Source organism: Gobius niger (genome assembly GCF_951799975.1).
Source record: "Gobius niger genome assembly, chromosome: 6".
In the NCBI taxonomy this organism is placed as follows: Eukaryota; Metazoa; Chordata; class Actinopteri; order Gobiiformes; family Gobiidae; genus Gobius; species Gobius niger.
This window is the reverse complement of record NC_136857.1, coordinates 27029651-27046144: the sequence shown is the minus strand read 5'-3', so window position 1 is coordinate 27046144 and position 16494 is coordinate 27029651. Positions and strand designations below refer to the sequence as shown.

Here is a 16494-nt window from a genome sequence, read left to right as displayed (position 1 = left end):
CTTGATGTGCCCGTCCAGTGCAAAAGTAAAATAGTAATTATACAGAACCCATAATAATCAATGTGTGATGCCCAGTGCTTAATGTGTATATTAGTGGTTTCAGGAACACTTTTTGGTCTGATGTGATGGATTCGGGGAACAGGCCAAAACATTTGCCGGAACACTCTCACTAAACACCATTATATTAGATCAAATCTTTGCCGGATCCTCCTAAATTGTTCCCAGATCCTTTACCCTGAAAAACTGAGTGTTCATATTTAGCCAGTTTTGCATTTTATTCTGACAGAGAGAGAGAATGTTCCAGTTAGAACAGAATAAAGATGGAGTTAAAAGTCAGTTTTCACCTTAGTTGAAGCTGCTCTATCTTGACTTGAAGTTGGTTTAGCGTCTCCATCTTAGTTTGCAGCACAGCCAGTTTAACGCTCATCTCACGGAGCACAGTGTGAAGGTCTGAGGGACAGGGCTGAGGCTTGGGCACATTCACACTCTCAGGACTGACTTTTCTTTGTTTCTTGTCCTGAAGTTCAGCTCCCGACAGAGAGCAGAGCAGCAGCAACAGACACAACACACTCACTCTCTCCATTGTGACCACGACTATGAGCCCCAGAGATACAGGCTCTCTCTTATATACTGACTTATACTTATTATTACTAATTTGCTATTATTGGTTTGTTGTTTTGTCTCACAGGTGCACTGGACTTTAGATTAGAAGATTCCACTGTTGTTCCTGCAAATAAAACCATAAAACCATCTTAATGGTCCACAACAATGAGCCTCTCTGTTTTGCAATAAAAGTTAACTTTGCTTTGTATAGTACTTTTCATATAAGATGTAACACACAAACTGCTTTAAAGTGCTTAAAATTCCTTATAATCACACCCACCCTCAAATATACAGTAAATAACAACAACCCCCACCTCCCCCCACCTGCACACACAGACACACAAACACATATACAGACAGCCAAGCACTTAAAATATAAGTCTTAGTAAACCTGTAAATATCAGCGGTTTATTCACTGGTTCAGCCTTAGTCAGCGAAAAAAAAATAGATCATCCCTTTTTCTTCCACAAAACTTTATTTTTACACCAGTGCAAATGGAAAAGACCATGAATCTGATCAGTTTGTAAACAGCACATGCACAGATGCAGTAATGTGGAGGAATGTGTTGTGTCTGTTGTTCAGTTGTCTTTGAAATTGATATTTATGAATGTTATTATAATTCTGTTGTAAAAGTCAACAGTGGATGTTACACTGTGTATATGCAGGGAGAAGCAGGTCACAAAAATGATATAGACAACTGACAAATGAAGTGGTAATGTCCTTGTTTATTTCTTTTAAGGATTGATGATAAACGTAATCTGGAGGCTTAATGCTCTACAGCACAATGAAAATATTGAAACAACAAAAAAACATTCAGTGGAGTTGTAAATGAGAACACCATCACTGTAAAAACTCTGTGGATGTTACCCAGATGCTCTACAATCTGTGTTTAACAGCAACATGAGTGTCTCACATGGGGAACAGCAGGTGACCACTGAACGTGCTGCGGTGATTTCTATTATCAAAGATAATAAAGTTCTCCCAAAGCAGCAGAAACACGACGTCTCCAGCCTCCAGGAGCAGAGTGGCTCCATTGGCCGAGCTTCCATATTCATTTGTCTGATGTTCACCTGCAGTAAAAATATGTTCTACATTCTTCACTAACACTGCCCTTGAACCGTGTGAACCTCCATGAGCACAAACGTAGAACTCAAAGTGGTAGGCTCCTCTCACCGGGGCAGTGAACAACCCTGTAGGAGACATTGTTTAGTGTTGACAACACTTCACTGTAACATATTTAAGTTTTTCCTTCACCTGTGTTTGGGTTGTAGGCGTTTCCAATGTTGGAGACCACATGTCTGTACACCAAAGTGGTGTTAGCGTTTATTGGTCCAAGCGTTTTAGAGCCTGATGCCAACAAAGAGGCAGAGAAAGCCACTTGTCCCACTGGAATAATTAAGTCAAACAATTTCATCAAAGATTGAACTTGATGCCTTTGCAAAAATAACATTCCTGTAGCTTTTAATGTTGTTCTTCTGGTTCCAAAGCATCAGTAAAAGTCTCACCTGCTCTGTCTCTCCTCAGAGACTCCACTTGGTTTTCAGTCACGTTTGTCCGTGTCTTTAAGCTCTTTAGTTCAGAGGCTTGAGCTGAAACAAAACTTAAACCAGTCATGGGAACAATATTTTATAAATGCATTATTTGTTTCAGAGAAAGAAAGAAAAAACAGTTTATAGATGCATTGAATGTTTAATATATACACTTAATCGAAGCGAAATGAAAATTGCACAAACATTTTTCTGACCTTGTTGTTGTGTGTCCACTTGATTTTCAAGCTCCTTCAGTTTTGCTGCTTGTTCTGCAGAAAGAAGGTCACGTCAGACAGAAGAGGTCAGATTGAATATTACTTACCGCCAGTCATAGCTAATTGTTCTGTAACACAATGTTTCAGGAAGAGAATAGATTTGCACTAATTACAAAAGACACACAAAAAATAAACTGTTTGTTGTTGCCGTAGTGTGTCCACGTCTTTGGCTTGGGCTAAATGTGTCACGAAATAAAGATGGAATATAACCGCGTTCAGTGAAAAAAACATGTAGGTATTTCACATAGATCGCAGTCTGAACATGTAAACATTTTGAAACTGTCACGGTTTAAAGTAAAATGAAGAAAGAAATGGCCCAAAATGCAGACTGCAACGGAACTAGATTTAATATGTGCAAAAATCAAGAAACAAGAAACTGACAAAAACCAAAAATAAAGCAGGAGCAACTGAAAACCCAACTCACAAACACGGACACGAAGACAATGAACTGACAAAGAACAAGGGAAACACGGGGGTATAAATACATGAGGAATCGGGGCACAGGTGAGACACATTAGGGCGGGGCAGGACGAGAGGGAAGTCAAACAGAAAATCACAACAGACCAAAAAGACATGTCAAAATAAAACACCAAGGACATAAACACAAGAAAACAAACTAAAACAGGGCAACAGAAAGCAGACCATGACAGAAACATAAACTTCAGAATTAATAAAGACAACAGCACCATCAACACCTCCTTCAGTTTGGCTGCTTGTTCTGACAGAAAGAAGATCATATGAATCAGACAGAGATTAGATTAACTTTACTTACATCCAAAGCAGTAAATTGTCTTATGAATACGTTGCCATAACAGGGAGAAGTGTTGTCTTTAGTCTCACCTTGGTTGAGCGTCTGCAGCTGCTCCATCCTAACTTCATATTTAGCCAATTTTGCATTTTGTTCTGTCAGAGAGAGCAGTCCAGTTAGGACAGTGTAGAGATGTAGCAAATGGCTCAATCTCACCTTGGTTGAGCGTCTGCAGCTGCTTCATCTCAGTTTGCAGCACAGCCAGTTTGGCGCTCATCTCTCGGAGCACAGCGTGGAGGTCTGAGGGACAGGGCTGAGGCTCCGGCACATTCACACTCTCAGGACTAACTTTTCTTTGTTCAATGATCTCATTGTCCTGAAGTTCAGCTCCCGACAGAGAGCAGAGCAGCAGCAACAGAGACAACACACTCACTCTCTCCATTGTGACCACGACTATGAGCCCCAGAGATACAGGCTCACTCTTATATACAGATTCTTATACTTATTGTTACTCATTTACTATTATTGGTTTGTTGTTTTGTCTCACAGGTGCACTGGACTTTAGATTACAAGTTTCCACTATTGTTCCTGCAAATCAAACCATAAAACCGTCTTTAGGACCGACAACAAAGAGCCTCTTTCTGTCGCTATGAAATGCCCTTAATCAAAGATAAGAAATACCCACGAGAAAAACATCCATAAATGTTGGACCTGATCAAATGTATTAGTGGCTTGTTCATGATCCATCTACAGTATATTCCTCAAAGCTACTTAATTGTGTGATATACAGTATAAGCCACTCCACATAGAACTGGAAGGTCAGTCCATCTGATCTGAAATGAAAGCCCTGGAACCAGTTTGGACAGTGTGCTGTGAGCTTCTGTCTGACTGTGTTGAAAAGTCGCAGGAAGCTGAATGCAGATGGTTCTTCCAATATTAGTTTGTGAAAAAAAAAGTTGATTTTAGTGCGTATTTGACCTTGTAGTGACCCAGCAGCTGTGTGAGCGTTCAGCATGACGTCTCTAAGACGCTCCTGGACCAATTTATCATGTAATTATTAAGTTACTGTAAACATCACCCGTTTATTTCCTGGTTCAGCCCTAGATCAAGAATTACTGAAACCATCAGTGAATAAAAGAGATAAGGCTTTTTTCCTTCATGCACCAAACTAGCTGATTACATTATGAAAATAACAAAAAGTATGAAATCATATTCATCTGAGGAAACATTTGACACAATCTTTAGTTTTTCACCAGTGCAGATGGAAAAGACCATAAATCTGATGAGTTTGTAAACAGCACATGCACAGATACAGTAATGTGGAGGAATGTGTTGTGTCTGTTGTTCAGTTGTCTTTGAAACTGATATTTATGAATGTTATTATAATTCTGTTGTAAAATTCAACAATGGATGTTACACTGTGTATATGCAGGGAGAAGCAGGTCACAAAAATGATATAGACAACTGACAATGAAGTGGTAATGTCCTTGTTTATTTCTTTTAAAGGGGCTAGGTGCAAGTTTGTGATTTTATACTCACTACTGCCATCTCAGGTCTTATGCGTAACTGCACTTTCTATATTAAGCTCATGCATGACGGCACTTCGGACCCGAACTAACAACCTTTTGAGTGACTGTGCAGGATTTTAGAGGCAGTTGTGGTGAACAGGTCTGGGCTCATTCTACACATTAGGACATGACTGGAACATGTAGGGGGAGGAAAATACATAATTTTAACATATTTAAACTCCGCATAGTCCCTTTAAGGATTGATGATAAACATAATATTGAGGCTTGATGCTTTACAGGTCAGCAACAGCACAATGTGATTAACGAAACAACAAAACTACAATCATGTTAAAACTTAGTGAATGTACGTCAGTCGATTCTACAATCTTTGTTTAACAGTGACATGAGAGTCTCACATGGGGAACAACAGGTGACCACTGAACGTGCTGAGGTGATTCAAATTATCATTAATTACATCGTTCTGCCGCAGACGCAGAAACACGACGTCTCCAGCCTCCAGGAGCAGAGTGGCTCCATTGGCCGAGGTCCCGTATCCATTTGTCTGCTGTTCAGAAGCCATAAAAATATGTTCTCCATTCTTCACTAACCAGACCGATGAACTGTGTGAACCTCCATAAGCAAAAACGTAGAACTCAAAGTGGTAGGCTCCTCTCACCGGGGCAATGAACAACCCTGTAGGAGACATTGTTTAGTGTTGACAACACTTCACTGTAACATATTTAAGTTCCTTCACCTGTGTTTGGGTTGTAGGCGTTTCCAATGTTGGAGACCACACGTCTGTATACCAGAGTGGTGTGAGCGTTTATTGGTCCAAGCTTTCCAGAGCCTGATGCCAACAAAGAGGCAGAGAAAGCCACTTGTCCCACTGGAATATACAAGTTAAACAACTTCATCAAAGATTGAACTTGTTGCTTTTGTGAAATTAACATTCCTGTAGCTTTAAATGTTTTTCTTCTGGTTCCAAAGCATCAGTAAAAGTCTCATCTGCTTGTTTCAGATAAGAAAGAAAACAGTTTGGAGATGCACTTATTGGACAAGATACAAGAAAGTATCATCTTGTTCCTGTTGAGTGTCCACTTCATTGAAGCAAACATGTTTCTGACCTTGTTGTTGAGTGTCCACTTGATTTTTGAGCTCTTTCAGTTTGGCTGCTTGTTCTGCAGAAAGAAGGTCACATGAGTCAGACAGAGGAGGTCAGATTAACGTCAATTACTTTTACAATGACACTATGCACATTTTCTTTATTAAAAGTACTCCTGTTTTATAATTACACCTCGTTAATATTTAATAATACAAAATAAATTCTCATATACAGTATCGTCATATAAGGCTGGACAGGCCATCAGGAGCACTGAGAGTTTTCCCGGTGGGCCTAAGTGAGCCGGTCAGACCAGATGAGTGCACAAGCCTGTACTGCACGACTCCAGCCCACATTAGAACCTGCAAATTCTGTTAATGTTCATGTCATAGCTTGGATACAACTACTCAATTCATCCCCCAAGTCCATCCACCAAGTCCATCCATCCATCCATCCATCCATCCATCCATCCATCCATCCAGGTTGTCAGATAATCTCTTATATAATAAACAATGGGCCTCTCTCTCGGATATAACTTAGTCATGCCTCTCACATCATATTTGCAAATATAAGTGAGAAGACTTTATCGTAACTCCCTCCAAGACCCACAGAACATCAAACCTGTTATTTTATACATTTTAAACAAACGTACGAAAGAAGTGACTCGCATCCCTCGTGCAGTTTGGAAAAAGCTTATGGTTTCCATCGAAAATATATACAATGTTTTTGTCTTTTTGGGACTTCTATTTTCACTCCACACCTCCCTAACTCTGTGGTGAGTTTGACCATTTAATTACCTAAATCTAGGGCTGGGCGATATGGACCAAAAGTCATATCCCGATATATTTAGGTTTAATATCGATATACAATAGACAGTGGGTTGCATTCGCCCCCCCCTTTAACTTTTCAACATTTTGCCACAATATGGACCATAAACATAAATATATTTAACTGAAATTTGATGTGAAAGACACACACTAAGTTGCACACAATCGTGAAGTGAAATGAAAATAGAGTCTACATGTGTGTAAACTAATGTCAGTTCAAACACTGCTCTGTGATGGTCTCTCAGAGACTATTGTGGAGCAGATGCATCATGAAGTCCAATAACACACCAGACAGGTCCGGGATCAAGTTGCTGAGAAGTATAAAACTGGGTTAGGTTATAAAAAGATTTCCAAACCTTTGAACATCTCTCAAAGTACAGTTAAATACACCATCCAGGAATGGAAAGAGTCTGACATCACAGCAAACCTACCAAGACCCGGCCGTCCTCCTAAACGTACTGACTGAACAAGGACAGCACTGACCACAGCTGTTACCAAGAAGCCTATGATGACCCTGGATGAACTGCAGAGAGATACAGCTGATTACAGATTTGTTCAGTGTTCGATTAATAGTTGTCCTGTGTACAGTTTCCCCCACCTGAGCTGTAGCTCTCTGCAGTTCATCCAGGGTCATCATAGGCTTCTTGGTTGCACTAAAACTAAAGGGATATCCCACTATTCAAATTCAAAATCATGTACAGATTTAATTTCACTTCACAACTGTGTGACACAACTTCGTGTGTGTCTTTCAAATAACATTTCAATTAAATACATTTATGTTTAAGGTCCATAGCGTGGCAAAATGTCGAAAGGTTAAAAAGGGGCCGATACTTATACTACCCACTGTATATCCCGACATTTTTTCTGCAAAGTGAGAGCTGTGAAATGAAATGTTAAGTCAAAGTCAGAGCCAAAAACGAGTAGTTTTATTGAAAACTCACTAGAAAATGTAAACATAAACACTGTATAACAAAGCTCTGTAATGTAATAACCTATAAAACAAAATAGGTCAGTCTTTTTCAGAGGGCGGCATTTATATATAAAGAGATTACAAAATAAACTGCTCAGTTTAAGATAAACTTTTTTAAACATCAGCTTGAGATTACCTGCTTCTTTTTGTTCACTTAAAAGCTTATCTGAACAGTCTCAACCAGTTGCACAAGAAAAAGACTCAATAAACATGTTCTTTTTTTTTTTTACTTTGATTAACAGTAGTGCTGTCTTGAGGTAGACATTGGAAGACAGACAAGTGTGTCCTCCTTCATTGAAAGGTTTTGTGCAAGAAACACCAGCCTGTCAATGGCATCTGGCTTCAGAGATGCTCTGTGGGAGGTCACAATATTGCCACTGCCCTGAAGCAAGTATTACAGCACAAATTTGATCTACATCGATATATACGATATGGTCTAATTCCATATCTCATTTAAATATATATCGATATATATATATATATATATATATATATATATATAGAAATGCACTATTTACATAAAAGACATTAAACAGCCACTAATTGGCTAAAATTGTCAAGAAATTAAAAATCGCAGCATAAGCGCTCAGGGAAACAACATAATACAGTGTGTAGTTTAAATGGACTTGACTCTGAATACATGGAATGGAAAAACTGAATGCTTGGACTCAAAAGTGAATCTGGACAACTGCGCCATCAACATCTGACCTTGTTGCTGTGTGTCCACTTGTCTCTCGAGCTCCTTCAGTTTGGCTGCTTGTTCTGACAGAAAGAAGACCACGTGAGTCAGACGGAGATTGGATGATCTTTATTTACAGCCCACGCACCAAATTGTCCCATTATACTTTGCCATAACCGAGATGATAACATTTGAAACCCCATTTATTATGACAGAGTAGTGTAGTGTCCAATCTCACCTTGGTTTAGTGTCTGCAGCTGCTGGATCATCAGTTTGTTCTCAGCCAGTTTAACGCTCATCTCTCGGAGCACAGCGTGGAGGTCTGAGAGACATGGATGAGGCTGTTCCGGCACATTCACACTCTCAGGACCGACTTTTCTTTGTTCAATGATCTCCTTGTCTTGAAGTTCAGCTCCCGACAGAGAGCAGAGGAGCAGCAACAGACACAACGCACTCACTCTCACCATTGTGACCACGACTATGAGCCCCAGAGATACAGACTCTCTCTTATATACAGACTGGATCATTCACATGTCACTTATCTTTGCTCATTTACTGTGATTGGTTTGGTCTTTTGATCTCACACGTACACTGGACTTTAGATGAGATTAACTACTTTGAGATTCTGTTATTGTTCCAGTAAATCAAATTGTAAAACTAAGTCTCAGAGGCCACTCAACAAAAAGATTTTCTCCTTTGCAAGTGGAGATACTTTATTTTAAAATTATAGAATGGGATGACTTTCTCTACATTAAAAGGTATCTCAGGAACACTGTTACATTTCTTTACAGCACTATGTATTTCTGGAGAATTACCTATGTAATTTACGTTCATATAACAGTATTCATTCAAATAACACGCTGCATATAATGGCCGAGAATTTCCAAAGTTCTTTGATAAAACTCTCATCAAACTGACTTGTACTAAATAATTTTCTTACCTTTTGTTGTCTTTGTGGAACAAGTACTCAATTGCAAGTCTCTAAAATGTACAGCTCTGGCTCGTTTATTTATTGGTTTATTGGATGAGGCTTGCTAATGTACAATAACAATACTCAGCTGTATGACTGACACTCACGCCATCCAATGACACATGTTCAAAATGTCCTGCCAGAAAATCCACCAACACTGAACCTGATCTCACAATATTTAGTGACTATGATCAATCCCCTTCATATTGATCATAGAAACCAACAGATTGATATGTAATAACAGCTGACCCACATAAAGTCACGTAATATACAGCAGCCTCGATTACCACATCTGTTTTTGCAGAAACACTATGTGTTTATTTGACCGACAAGAACCCTCCCTGTTTATAGCTGTAAATGTATAACTTGTTTATCTCCACTTTGATCTTTAATTCTTTATTTCTTGGAGCCATCAGTCTGAAAGAGATAAGAAGTTGTTGTTTTTTTCCTTCCATGCTTTCTCAATAAAACAAATGCAGCTAAAGGTGAGAAGTATTTTAAATAATATCATCCAATGTATTTGTATTTATTTACATAAAATTCAGCTCCAGTTGATGAAAGATGGCGCTCATTAAAAAAAGAAGTATTTTCATGCTCACAATTCACTAAAGTTAGTATAAATTAAAGGGTAAACTTAGGTCTAATTTTACACACAACATCGTGAGCTCTGCACATGTTATAATGCACCAAAACAGAAAATATGATCTCATTGTCTATATTTGTGCACATTTGACCTCTAAGTGACTCAGCGGCTTTATGAGGGCAGCATGGCACCCTTGCTATCCCTCACAGTGGCCTTTATGAGGGCAGCATGGCACCCTTGCTATCCCTCACAGTGGCCTTTATGAGGGCAGCATGGCACTTTTGCTATCCCTCACAGTGGCCTTTATGAGGGCAGCATGGAACTTTTGCTATCCCTCTTATCCCTTTATGAGGCTCCGGACGAAATGTTTTTAGGTGTCCAGAAACCGTTTCTAAACAGAATAATCTTGTAAGATCAGCAGCAGAAGCAGGATTAATTCACCTCAATATCAAAGCACAACAATCTGCCGTATGTTTGCACAGTTATGGCGCAATGTCGGCCTTTGTCACACAATCTTTCCTCTGATCTGATCCTCTGAATCTGTGGATTGGATAAGTAAATCTGTTGTTTTATGATTGATTACTATAATGTTTTATTACATCATACAGTCATAAATGCTCATTACAGGTCATCAACAGCCCAATGAAATTATATAAATGTTCCCCCCCCAAAAACAGGAATACTCACATAAACGTCAAATGGACATATGTTACTGTTATCAACCCTAAACTGTTACAGTGAAAACAGAAACATCAGAGTCTCACATGGGGAACAGCAGGTGACCACTGAACGTGCTGTGGTGATTTCCATCGTCATACATTCTGTAGCTGCTCCACAGGCGCAGAAACACGACGTCTCCAGCCTCCAGAAGCAGAGTGGCTCCATTGGCCGCGGTTCCCATTCCATTTGACACATTTTCTCTTGCAGTAAAAACATGTTCTCCATTCTTCACTAACACGGCCGCAGTACCAGGTGAACCTTCATAAGCAACAATGTAGAACTCAAAGTGGTAGGCTCCTCTCACCGGGGCAGTGAAAAACCCTGTAAGAGACATTGTTTAGCGTTGGTAGCAAGGACCCATAGATACAGTTCTCCAGTTAACCCTGGAGGATTTCTCGATTTGTTTGACCATTTCTCAAAGAATATGACTGAAAAAAAAGAGATGCCAGAAGAAAGTCATTACTGCACAAATGCCACAAAGCATCTCGCTTACAATATGCCAAACAGCGCAGAGACAAGCCTCAACATTTTTGGAACAAAATCATTTGGAGTTATGAGACAAAAAATACTTTTTGGGCACAACCACAAACGTTACGTTTGGAGAAGAGTCAACAAAGTAAAATGGTAAATGGACTCAACTTCTTCTCTGCGCTTTTCTACCTTTATCAGGCTCAAAGCGCTTTACTGTGAGGAACCAGTCACCCACTCACACTCTCATTCATACCCAATGTACGCAGACACTGGAGGCAAGGAGGGTAAAGTGTCTTTCCCAAGGACACAACAACACTGTGCATTTTCGGGACTTGAGATTTGAACCCACAACCTTCCGATCATGAGACAACCTGCTGTACCACTGTCGCAATGCCTATGATGAAAAGTGCACCATTTCTGCTGTGAAATATGGAGATGGTTCGCTGATGTTTTGGGGATGTGTGAGGCAGGATGAATGCAACAGCTTATCAAAAAATACTGGGGGCTCATCAGCTCGAAAGCTGCACATGGGTCACACTTGGACGTTCCAATTCTGGCTCCAGCAGAATAAAGTGAATACAAGACATCCCAGGAAGTCACAGGAACTGGAGGCTTTTTGCCAAGAGGAATGGGTCTCTTTACCATAAGATTATATTCATAAGCTTCTCCACAACTACCACAAAAGACTCTAAGCTGTCATTGATGCTAAAGGGGGCAATACACCGTATTAGGAACTGGGGTGTGTCATTTTGGTATTTTGTTTTCTTATGGTGATATGAAATGAGTTCACACATTTTTTTCACAAGAAATGGCTTTTTTTGTGTTTTCATTCATTTTCTTTTTGAAATGGCCCCCCAAAAAAAATCCACCATGGTGAGTAAACATATTGGCATAACAGTATATGAAAGAGATAACTGATTATCCATTCAGCTCCATTAATAGTAATGATCCTGAATGGTTTGTGAAATTAAAATGGCTGCTCAGCCTTCTCCTTTAAATGGGCAAAAAGTAGGAGCCTCCACAGAGCTACAGAGCCTGTCAATCATTGATATAGGCTTCCACGTTTTATTGCTGGTTTGGTTAAAAATATGACACTTACCGCTTGAGTTGTCACATAGGTCATATAAGCTTTTTAGAAGAAAAAAAGTATTTGGAGCCAGGTTTTTAAGCAGCGCAATCAATGAGGATCAAAGAGAAGCGCTTTCCTCGCCCATTGTTACGACCACACCATTTAACCCCTTTCTTAGGTAACTGTCTTCATGGGCCTTACATGTCCACCTTCAAAACCCAGTCCCACTATAAGATCCATGTTGTCTCAGCCTCTCACTCTAGTCCACTTTACACCTGATTATTTCCCCACAGTTTGAGAACCACTGATTCAAAATCAACAGAAACCTGCACCTGACAGGTTATCTTTAGCTTACCGTGGAGATTTAAAGAGCAGTTACTGAAAGTAACTAGGTGGCTCTCATCTCAGTCACTGGCATCTAATCTCCTTTGTAACAATCACAGATGCTTTGCTCTCTTTGTATCAGCCCAACTATTGTCCACATTGGACTGTCCACAACCAGCAGAGACTGCTGTGTGTGAAAGAGAGTGGTTGATACAGCCTTGTGTCTGCGTTTACCTGTGCGCAATGAGACAGGAGAAACAGCCGACTGGTAGACTACGGTTGAGAGTGGAGATTCAATTGCGGCTCGTGGAGAAGAACCAGCTTTGACTTCAGTATAGTAGCAGATTTAAGTTTATTTACCTGTGTTTGGGTTGTAGGCGCTTCCAATGTTGGAGACCACATGTTTGAAGACCAGAGGAGTGTGAGTGTTGAATGGTCCAGTATATCCTGAGACTGACTCCAACAAAGAGGCAGAGAAAGCCACTCGTCCCACTGCAATAATATTAACAACGTAATCAAACTGTACATTTAACTTCAGAGTCAGTGCAGGTGGAGCCCCAGGCAAGATCTGCATCAGCTCTCAAATGATAAAACGTAAAATGTCGTTCCCGTACCAGGCTACGATCCCGCAGCCTGATAAACCCACTTCTTTCTGCGTGAAAGAAGGTGGGTCTGGCCACACACGGTAAACAAGGCTAAGGCCTAGCCGAACCAATCATGACTGTCACAGAGAAATGACAAGTTACGTCACTCGCTGCACCACTATATTGTTAGTTCAATTAACTTTAACATGTGCCGAAACTTATCACGGATGAAGTAGTCGAGGATTTTGCCTCCGCGTTCTATGAGTGAGTTTATATTCAGTTAATGTTTTGTGAATTGGGCTACAGCTGTCGTCATGACCTCTAATTGCTTATTGGTTTATTTCACTGACAATCTGTGTGCGTTAGGCCCGCCCCTTCAAACTGCTCCAGGTTCAATAATGTCAGGTGGCATACTGTATTACCTAATTACCTAATTTCACTAAAAATAAATCAAAATCACCTTGCCACCCTACTTCAGTGTCCCAAGGGCTCGGTTGTCTTTGTGAAAGGTTCCATTTCAGCTGTGATTTTTTCAAGACTCCATACAGTCACTGTGTGGTCTCCAGGGTTTATCTCACCCGCCTGAATACTAGTTGCCGCTGGTCACGGAGATGTCTCCAAAACGAAAACTAACAGGTTTGATATTTTCAAGTCTCTCACAGGTCTCGGAGACATTGCGGGGATGTCTAAGAATGTCTCTCAAGTTAAGCATAACAAACAGTGTTTGCAACATTGTCACAGTAGACCTCTTGGAGACTATGTGGAGACTCAAGTAAAATTGAACCTGTTCATTTTCACTGAAACTACCCGGAGACTCACCTTATCTCCAGAGGATGCATCGGAGACATCTCCATGACCAGCAGCAACTCGAGTCATCTTCTAGTCTAATCAATCCGAGTAGCGGAGACATTACAACTCTTCATTGGTGACCTATAGGCCCTTAAAGGGATATTTCAGGATTTTTGACATTCCGCGTCATTTCCTAGTTATCCAGAGTGTTGCTGATTTCTGGATATTTTTTTTTTTGTAATTCATGCAGTTGTTATGTTTGAAGAGTGTCATGGTGCTAGGCTAGTGCAAGGCTAGCGCATTTCTATTCTATCAGCTACACTGCATTAAAAACAGTCTGACCCACTCCACAGTGCACCTGAGGTAAATCACTTATAACTAACGATATAAATGTTTGTGTCAGTAGAACAATTTTTGTAACATAACTGACCTTGCATCACATGAATGATCGCATTTTGAGGGACTATTTTCTAGCAGATCACTCCGCCACTGCGTAGCTTATACAACCACGAAGCGGATGCTGCTCAAATATAAGGTATTTTAAATGAAAAATGGTTAAAATTACTCTATCTATGTTCATTTGCAAATCAAAACTGCACTGTTTCTACGGGCGGCCTGAAAACAGCTTTGTGTCTGTGTAGTATCTGAGGTTCTATTTATTTTCTCTTGACTTTCTCTTGACATCTGCAGTCCTATGTTAACTAATAGTAGTGAAGGGGCGGGCACAATTCATGTCGGCGCCCTCGGGAACTTCATGAATAAGGTGAAAAGGCCTTCTCTGCTAAAAGTGTAAGATGTCTTAACAGTATACATAGTTTGTAATGTAGTTGAGTTGCTTTTGCTGTTGAAGTTTAACTGAATTTCCTGCTTTAAAAAAGCTCTGGTGAGCTGCTCCTCCTTGAGGGCCTGCTCCACAGATCCAGCTCCCCTCTGTTGTCAGACCACACCAACCACAGCGTGAGAGCTGGCAATGACTGACAGAATTATCAGCCAATTAAAGCTTGATGTACAATAGCAGTGCATCCTCCGGGCCCTCTCTTTTGTTTTCTTTGCTATTATAACAGTGCATGGATAGATATTTCAGCCAATCAGAAGCTCAGGCTGAACCAAACTGCAGAACTAAGGATACAGTTCATTTTCGCTTGTGAAATGATCAAACAAGGCAAACTTATGGATATTTGGCATTCCTTTCTCAAGAAGAGTTGATAAAAAAGAAGCGGGAACGACAGCGGAGAGCAGACACTTGGTTAAAGAGCAAAGAGTCTGATGAAGTTGAACTGTGGAGGAATGTGTTGCGCTACCCTGTGTAAATGTTTAGTTTAGTTTATTGGTTTATTTGGTCGGGACAGTACATGAACATACATGGGTCTCATGCATGTAAACAAGCCACACCAGATTGTATCCTAGGGATAATTTCCATCTGTCGTCCCCCATGCGCACTCTCAAACACACTCTTATTCAGACTATATAACCTACGATATAACAGACTGAATAAGGCCCATGAACATCATGTTACAACATTGTCTGTTTCTGTCTTTATGAACAGTCACTGCTGTCACATTATGTGCATAGCAGTGCATACTAGGGGTGTCCAGGGTTAACCAATTAACCAATTAACTATTAAAAGTTGCGTAACTGAGTAAAAGGACTTTGCTTGTTTAAAGCAGTACTATGTAACTTGTTTACCTTAATAAAACAATTCCGTAGTCCCTCTGGGGGTATGAGGGGTTAATGGGATGATTGGGGGGGGGGGGGGGGGGGGGGGGGGTGTCTTTCATCTCCCCTGGTGTCTCTGGCCAGAAAACCACACTTGCAACTTCCCTGCCACCGGGTCAGGGGCCCCAATACACACTAGTGGAATCACGAAGTAGAAGCTAACGGGCAAAGCCAACTGCGGGCTAGCACCACTTAAAGAGTATTTACAGCCAAGTTTGAGTGACAAAAATAATCTCCATTGTGTAATTGGATGTACAATATTATATTCTCCATTTGTCTTTTCTGTCAGCGTAGTATTTTGTTGTCTGCATTTGATCAGGTTCAATGTGTTTCAGACAGATTGTATTCCGCTTATTTACACTTAAAGCACCAAATTGGCATACACACAGTGCAGTACAACATCATATCAACCCATACATTATACATTATTCATCCTGACCTATTGTACATGTTTTTAGTGGTAGGGGAAACCGAAGTACCCAGAGGAAACCTATGCAGACACGGGGAGAACATGCAAACTCCACACAGAAAGGCCCCGTCCGTGGGAATTGAACCCGGAGCTTCTAGCTGTGAAACACAAGCGCTAACCGCTGTAGTACTGTGCCGTGTAGAAGTATAAAGTAAATTAGCAGTCAATGAAAAGTTTAGGGGAGCCCGGATAGCTGGACATGTAACCCTGGTAATTTTCCGCTCCTGGTCCATCTCTGCCTTTTAATAATAGGCCAAAACTCTCATGGGATTTTACACCTGTGGAGTGAGATTTGCCATGCCATAGGTGAGGGACGCGCCAGGTTGCAAGCTGCTGCAGGTACGCATTCTAAAATCCTTCTAGATGCCTCCACCGCTGTGAACTGGCACTAATGTATCAGTTTGGGTGATTGTAAGAAGTGGAACTGGTGAGTGATATGAGTCTGCTTTTATTTTGAACCCGTCAGCTGGTGCTGGCGCTGGCTTGGCTGGTTCATTATGACTGCCAACACTGTTTGCATATGTTGTAATGAATGAATATACTTAAAGGCAGCTATTTAAG

At 40.5% G+C, this 16494-nt stretch overlaps 1 long non-coding RNA gene across 2 annotated transcripts in view; it reads right to left on the bottom strand.

Annotated features, from left to right (window-relative positions):
- The window catches only part of LOC306964185, a 186932-nt gene that overhangs the window by 71309 nt on the left and 99129 nt on the right, over positions 1 to 16494 (bottom strand). Inside the window, exon 1 of one of the 2 annotated variants that reach the window (XR_013792956.1) lies at positions 3372 to 3437. The exons of the other annotated variant lie outside the window; for it this stretch is intronic. This is a non-coding gene — a long non-coding RNA (uncharacterized lncRNA). Of the gene's footprint in view, positions 1 to 3371; positions 3438 to 16494 lie in introns of those variants that run through there. 2 annotated transcript variants of the gene reach the window in all.